This window comes from Tyto alba, unplaced genomic scaffold (assembly GCF_018691265.1).
Source record: "Tyto alba isolate M040663 unplaced genomic scaffold, T.alba_DEE_v4.0 Super-Scaffold_11, whole genome shotgun sequence".
NCBI classification, from domain to species: domain Eukaryota; kingdom Metazoa; phylum Chordata; class Aves; order Strigiformes; family Tytonidae; genus Tyto; species Tyto alba.
In genome coordinates, this window is record NW_024881273.1 from 4,657,374 (window position 1) to 4,665,250 (window position 7,877).

Consider the following 7,877-nt stretch of genomic DNA (forward strand, 5'->3'; position numbering starts at 1 on the left):
CACTAAAACTACCATGTCTTTCATTGCCACTAACAACCCTGGATGCAAAGCCAGCCTTAAAGGGAGGTAAGCTGCTGTTTCCAGAGCCCTGAAAGCAGAAGTGCCTGAGGAGCTCGGGAAGCAGCTGCCTCCATCGGCAGGAGGCGAGGGCTGCCTGCCTGGAACAAAGACTGACTTACAGGTAAGTAGGTTTAAACACAATTGATGCACCAAATTGGGGATTGAAGCAGGCAGCACCCCTCCGAGCTATAATCCATTGCCTCGCTAACATAAATGGAAATTCAATTTAGGCGATGCCAGGGAGGGAAGGGAAGCTCGCTGTCTGCTCCTGAGCGGTTGGTGCAGCTCTCCATGCCTCAGGGGTTCTGCTCTTCACAGCCCCCATCCACAGCCAGCCAGCACCAGGATCGAATTTGCCTCGGCGCTGATGAGGTTAGGCAGTGTCTGACTCAGGCTGGACCCGATGAGGTATGAGAAGGGGGAAGAGAGGGCTGGCACGTAGGGGAGATGCTCACGTGCATGGCCCCAGGGACCCCCTGCCCTGATTGATGATGTGTACAGTTTCTCTGGCCAGATCCACCTCTCACCCTTCATACCAGAGCCACAGAGTCTGGACCAGCCTCGTGGCTTGCAGGTACTATTCGATATACATCCTGGTGTTGGGAGAATTGTTTGTGCTTTTAAAAGGCTCACTTTGCTCAGGGCTGTTCCCATAACAAATCAGAAGGGATCTGCAGGCTGCTCGTTGGCTTTGCTGTGCACCAAGAGGGTGCTGGGGCTGCAAATCTGAGTTTGCATTTGCCCAGTGGAGGTACAGGGGGTATTTAATGTCTTTATGTCACCTGGGCCTTGCTGGGTGAACAGTGCGAAGGATTCGGGGTGGTTGTCTCTGAGCTGCACTGTTTTGCATGGGACTTCGTGGGAATCTCCACATGTGGCTGCAGCAGTTGCTATTTAACCCACAGGCGTGCTGGGTGCCATCCGACTCGGGACACTCAGAGGAGACCGTGACCCAGCGGTGGGTGGGAAGAGCCATTCCCTCCCCCACGCACATGAGTTTGTGCCTTACAGCACGAGAGCAACAAATGCTGTAACATCCCCCTTGCTAAGCTTCTGGTAAGTTCAACTTCTTGTGTTCTCCTAACCTGTTTCTCTTTTCTGCCTTCCTCAGGACCAAATTTTCTCTCTCTTATACCAAGTAATGCCCCACGCCTCATCCCCCGTGAGGTCCGCATCCGAAGGGGACCCAGCCCCAGCCGTGCAGTCGGCCCTCCCCATTGCTGCTGGAGGGGGTCTCCCCAAATCAGAGGCAGAATTGGACCTCAGCTGCTCGTTATGGCTCGGTCCTGCTGCTCCTGCTCTGGCAGCAGAGGTGAGGACTGCCATGCACAGGGGAGGCTGAGCATCTCCCACCTCTTCTGCCTCTCCTCCTGGCCCAGCCAGACCCGTGGCTCTTCTGCAGAGTGAAAGGCGGGTGGATGGGCTGTGCCTAGCACCGTGCCATGGTGAGCTGGTGATGGGAGAGCAGGAGAAAGGCCAAAGTTAGTGGAAGGAGAGCATCATTTGCTCTTCGGGAGATGTTGCCTTACCAGGAACTTGAGGGTGTGGGGGGGCAGCCAGGTCCCTTCCCACCCTTCCCACAGCTCAGCAGCCCCGAGAAATTCCCTCCCCAGTGCTGCTGTAGCTGAGCCACCTAATGAAACGTAGTCGCCTGTGCATGCTATATTAAGGTTACCATGGATATGGTGCCACAAACACTGGGCTGTGGCTTTGTTATATAAACAGGAGAGATTGCCACAAATACCCAAAATATCTGAAAAAGACAGGAAGAGACAGAAGCATTCTCTAGGTTTGTTTATAAAGGGTTGTGCGATCCAGTGGATAGTGCCAGTGGGAGGTGGGGGAGATTTGTGTTAGCTTTGAGAAGTGGAGCATAACTGAGCGGTGGTCTCGGACTCAATAACTCTGGAGACTCCCTCCGATCTTCAACAGGATCTTTCTGAAAAGATCACAGAAGTGCTGCTAGCCAGGCTGCTCACTGACCCTGCTTCTGCCCGAGAGCTGGGCACCCTGCAGATCATCGTGGGAAGTGCACTGTTCTTCATGCTTAAGTTCATCCTAGCTGAGCTTCACGCAGATCTTAGCCCTACTTGATTTCTGCCATATGCAAGGAGATCCTGCTGCCTGCTGCTGGTGGGGACTGGGACCGGTGCTGGTGGTGGAGATGTGCAGTCATCAGCTGTCCCAGAACTGCCCACACCTGACTCTGCTCAGCAAGACCATCCAACTAATCTTGTACCATCTCAGGTACAGAAAGTCCCTTGTACTATTTGAGGAATCATGTAATTTAAAGAAAAAAAAAATGCTCTAGAAATGGAGGTGGGATGTAAGGGAGATGGAGACATCAGAGTGGCTAAAATTGTATTGCACTCCCACTCCCCTGCCAATAAAAACACCATAAATAAAGTGGCTTTGCAATAACCATCTCCACGCATTGTAACACAGCTTCACGTGTCCCTGCAAAAGATGATCCAAGCAGGATAAACTCTGCTTTAGCCTTGTTCTGCAAGAAAGGCATGACAAGCTTGCTCCAGCCCTATCATGGCAATGTCTCTTCTCTTCGCAGCAGGTGCTACCCCCGGCTCCCAGTCTCCATCAGTGGCTTCCTCTCCTCCTCCTCCCAGCCCAGACGTTCTCAGCCCACGGCTGTTTCAGATCTCTCCTGGCCTTCCAGATGCCTTTCAGCATGGGACAACCATCCATCCACTTGTTTTCTCTCCTATTTCTCTCCCTGTGAGTCCAAGCAGACATCTTTCCATGCTTCATTACCTGACGTGGTGGACAATACCAAACTCAGTAAGGAAAGATCTGCTTTATCATTTATAAACACACCAAATCCCATTTTTGCTCTTCAAATGTAAACCACCCTGCACTGTCCTCCTGCATTACCTGCCATCCCTGATTTTGCAGGACCCATCTTAATTTTCGTGAAGTGACCTCTCACCTCTCCGGAGCAGTGGGGAACGGTTCTTCTTCAATTTGGTAAGAAACAACAGCAAAAGGAGCTGGAATCTGCTGTGGGCATGGGTCCAGAGGAAAGGCTGTGTGCCATGGGGGTTTTCAGGGGGGTGGGTTGGTGCTGAGCCCTTCTGTGTAGGGCTCTGCTCTTTGATGCCAGCCTTTCTTGTTGCTTTTTCTCTAGCCCTTGCTTTCTGGCACTAAGCTGCTTCCTGAAGATTACACAGCAAGCCAGGATCAGAATCCAGAGGAGCTGATCCAGGAGAGGACATGGGGCCAAAAGACCCTGAGGAGTCTGAAGATGCAGCTTTATCAGCTTAGCAAAATTGTTGGTGCCTTGAATGACAAAGGCTGCAGGCCCTACATGCCTGAGGTTTGTAAGACAAGTTAGCAGAAGTTCTAATAAAGGGTGAAAATAGTGGATAAATGTGATTTCCCTCAGAAAACCTGACTTCTGTACAGAGAGTGCTTGCCCTGCAAACCTCTTGACAACCTTGAAAGAGTTAATAAGCTTGAAGGGGAAGGTGTTTCCAGGAGATATCATCTCTGCCTTTCCAAGGCTGTGACAGAAGGCTCTGCACTTTTCCCGCCATGACCCAAATGCCGATGGAAGGATTGCCCCCCCCTGCCCCTCCCATGCTCTTTCAGGCCAGCAGCCCCCCAGTATTCACATCTCTAGAGTGAGGTCTGCCCTGTGTAAAGAGGCATGAGGGAATCCATGGTGAGCATCCTTAAGCTGCCCCCCTGCCTCTCTAAGCCCTTCATTTCATTGGCACTTCCACCCGAAGCAGCAGCCGCCCAGGATCACGTTCCAGCCAGCCTGGTACTTCACGTCGGGGGCAGAGGCACGAGCTGACGGGTGCGATGAGACGTGATGTGCCAGGCAAGGCTACGACGGAGCCTCCTTCGAGCACACATTCCCTCAGAACACCTCAGACCCACTTTTCTCTGGCTGAGGCTGATGTTACCCTGCGAGCCTTGGTGTTCGGTCCCCGATCACGGGCCAGGGATGTTTCACACATCAGGCGTGGAGCACGCTGACTTGTGTCACTGCGTAATTCATCTGTTCAAGTTAAAAACACTTAATTTAAAAAGCAGTTTCTCTCTCTTGTTGCTTTGTTAACTCTTTAAAGCAGCTGCATCCTTTGGCACTCTGAGATTGACACCTTCAAGAACAGAAACATCTCAGAGCAACTCGTGGCAGGCCTGGCCCCGGGACATCTTTGGCTCCATACCTGCCTGAGTTGGTGAAGAGAGCCACAGCAATGCCACTGCGATCCACGGGAGCAGGAGGTGCAAGATGGACACCACACCAGGTCCTGGTTATGGGCGGTTGTCAGAGCTGTGTTTATAAGCCAGGTGGTTCCTACATCATGGGTGATTAAAGCAGGAGGAAGAAAGGCTGCTATGGAAGACCACCAACCTGGGGATCAGGCTGCTGTTCTCACCTAAACAAAAAATTTGCATTTAAATCCAGTGAAGGTGACTGAGGTGCTGTGAGCGTGTACTCACGTCCAAGTTGCGAGGTGGATGATGCAGTGGAGACCTTTCAGGGTGCCATCATGAATATTTGGGGTCAGTTTGGAGACTGTCCAAGAGAAGGCACCTCTGTGATTATGGGGAGAAGGCAGAGCAAAGTGCCCGGCACTTCCACCAGGACCAGAGAGCAGCTGTCACTAGAAAGAGGTAAAGCCTCCTCCTGTAAAGCTGCACACACGGGGTCCTATTTACTGCTGAGGAGCTTAGAGCAAAAACAAATGCCAAGGAACAGCAAAGGAAAAGGCCCTGCTCTTCGGAATGGAAAAAGACAGTATTTGGCAGGTGATGAGAAGGTCGTGTTGTCACTGTACCTGGCTGCTGCAGCCAAACCCGCTCCCAGGGTCTGCGATAGGCAGAAGTTGCGTGGTGTGTGCCTGCAAAACACGTGGGGGTGGTTTATTAGTGCCCTAACTCTGTGTTTCGCTGTTGGAGCAAAGCACTGGCAGAAGCAATGTGATCCTTTAGTGATATTGAGTGCCCTCTGCTACCCTATTTCAGGTGGTTTTGTTTGGGTTTTTTTTTTCTTGCATCTCTGAGAGACCATGATCTTGATTTTTGTTGTGTCCTCCAAACTGCAGATGCCAAAAGAGGCTCGAATCTAGAAAGAGCACCACTATCCCCCAGGCTGACGGAGCACTGGGAATACATACAGAAAGCCAGGCAGTGGTTCAGCAGCCCATTGCTCGCAGCAATAGCCAGGTTTGGTTGTGGTTTGTGGTCATGTATCCCCTAGGTGAAGGGGGATCTCGGATGGAAGATGTCTCCAGGGTCATGCCAGCCAAATGTGAACCTGCCCTCCCCTGACGGCAGCATTAGGAGTTGTTCCCTGGGGATGGAGCGAGCTGGAGGTGAGGAAAAAAGACCTGAAGTGACCTTGGATGATGAACGATGGGAAGACCATACGATATTCCTGAGTCAAGTGTGAGGAAACCAAGAATTTTTGGGTGCAGGAGTTTGACTACATGAACTTGTCAAAGGATTTACACTGAGAATAACCCACTGGTTGCAGCAGGGGAAAGCAGGTGATTATAACCCGAACACTGTACTTAAAACCTACAAATGATTTGGCTCCTGGATGCTGCTGGTCTGTTTATCCCACAGACTTGGCAGGCACAGAACACTTCCCAAATGACAAGGAGGGTTGATAAAAGTTGTGGCTGGTCAGCTGCCAGCTCTCGAGGCTATGGACTGGCTCCCAAACTGCAGATACTAATTAGCAGTTTTCTTCTGTCAAAAATTGTGTTGCAAAGTCTGGGGAATCACGGCTCTTTGTTCTCTGTGTTTGTACAGCCCCTAGCACGATGAGACCATGCTCACAAGGGAGGTCTTGCACACCTCTGCAATATAGAAATGTATTATAAAAACCTTTGTCTCCTTCATAGGTAACTGATCTTCACAGAATTGCTCCGAGAGTAAGTGGACCTCATGCTAGTCCAGAAAACAAGTTCTAAACTTGCTCAGGGCAGCGCAAATATTTTCTAAGTCCTTGTTATAACATTGTTTTTCCTTGCTTCTGTCCTGGGCTGATTAGTGGAAAATTGCTTTGACATATTCACTGGGAAGCAGGGAGGCTGTTTATTGCAGTATGGGAGTCCAGGCATAGAAACAAAAATGAATGGCCCAAGCAAAGAACCTTCATCGTTCATATTTCTGAACAAAGATAAAATGATAAATTGCTAGACAATGACATTTGACCCATAAAAGTAATAAAAAGCTAAAATTGTTGGTTTTTTTTTTTTTTTTCCTGGCATAGCTTTTCAATATCTTTTGCACATAGTCCAAGCAACCTTGAAGCAAAACTGAACAGGAGCCATGACAGAGGCAGTTCAGTTCTGACTGATAGGGTCTATAATAATTAAACAATAATAGTCTTAAGTAGACTCTCTGAAGATAAACTCTATTTTGTCCCCTTGCTTTCATTTCTTGTCATTAGACTGAGTGGCTTGCCTTTCAGATCTCTGCACAGGCGTTTGAACTGCATGCAAAGTGTGCTGAAATTACTGGCAGTAATTAGTTTATTTAGGGAGCAATTAATTAAATGCAACTGTTTCCCTCTCTATAGATTAAAAGAGTGCTATAAGCGATACCATCTTTAAAAGAGCAGATGTGCTATAAAAGGACCAGAGAGTAATTATTCTCATCAGTCAACAAAGACAGAACAAGTATTGATGGGCTAAAACTGCCGAAGAGAAAAATTAAGTTAGCTCTTAGGAACAACTTTGGGACTGCAAACGCGAGGCACATCAGGGCAATGAACGCTGCGGGACAAAAGGCACGGGTCCCGACAGACGGAGGCACTCCAGGCTGAACACGCTCGGCTTCCCGGCATCATCGCCGGGAGGCTGGGAGAGGCAGTGGCCTGCAGAAGGGTCCCGGCTACCCGGGGAGTTTGACAGCTTGCAGACAACGTGGCTGCAATCGAGCTGGGCTGGCTGGGCCTCCCGAGACCCCCCGAGCATCCTCCGTGCCCGGGGGGGTGGGGGGGCGAAGGTGTTGAGAGCCCGGGGGGGGGACGAGCGGCTGCGAGCCCCGGGGGTACAGCTTTTGCTTCCCTGTCACCCCAGCTCGGGGATGGAGGGGACAACCTGCACGCGTGGTTGTGACAGTCCTTTCCGTGCCGGTGCTTCTGCAGGTTGCCCACCTGCTAGAGGGGTAACGGTAACGCAAATCAGCCGGGTTTTGCCCCAATTTCTACTATTACCAAACTCTGCTATTTTTCAGCTCTGGGACATGAGGACCAACCCGAGCCTGAGGAATCCTTGTGAGTCGCCACTGCCGGTGCCAAATGTGCCCTGTACAGCGCCGGCCTCTTCGGAAAAAGCTGTGGACGGGGATTTCTAAAGCAGCTGAGGTTGTGGTGGAGCGGGCACGGGTTTGGGAAGAGGAGCCACGCTCCCCTCCCCAGGGGTGGCTGTCACCGAAACCAGACGGCGAAAACCCTCAGCGCGGCTCCCGAGAAACGGTGCACGGCACAAAGTCACCTCACGTGTAAAATGCCCGGGGACCCTCGTGGGGCTAAAGGGGAGACGCTGTGGGGTTTGCCTTGATTTTTTTCCCCTTTATCCCTGTGGGAGTGGGGAGAGATGGAGGTGGGGGAATGCTTTCCCTGCGCCAGCGCTGGGGATGAAAGCTTCCTTGGCCACAGTGGCGTGTCCCCCGGCTTCGTGGGGTGGGGGGGGGGGTGTCCCGGCTCCGCGGGGGGGGGGGGTGCCCCGTCTCCGTGTGGGGGGGGGTGCCCCGTCTCCGTGGGGCCGGCCCCGAGCGCCAGGACAGGCGCGCATCCCGGAGGCTGATTGATGTCGGGGCGGATGGGGGGGTGG

At 51.7% G+C, this 7,877-nt stretch overlaps 1 long non-coding RNA gene across 2 annotated transcripts; it reads left to right on the forward strand.

The window, feature by feature from the left end:
- Nucleotides 1–988: 988 nt before the first annotated feature.
- LOC116966010 lies at nt 989–7,692 on the forward strand. Of its 2 annotated transcripts, none has more exons than XR_004409873.2 (6): nt 989–1,116; nt 1,993–2,307; nt 2,627–2,856; nt 2,971–3,042; nt 3,203–3,391; nt 7,279–7,692. It is a non-coding gene; the product is annotated as an uncharacterized LOC116966010 (long non-coding RNA). The 2 variants fall into 2 exon arrangements; XR_004405485.2 differs by having other exon boundaries at nt 2,630–2,856.
- The last annotated feature ends 185 nt before the right edge of the window (nt 7,693–7,877 follow it).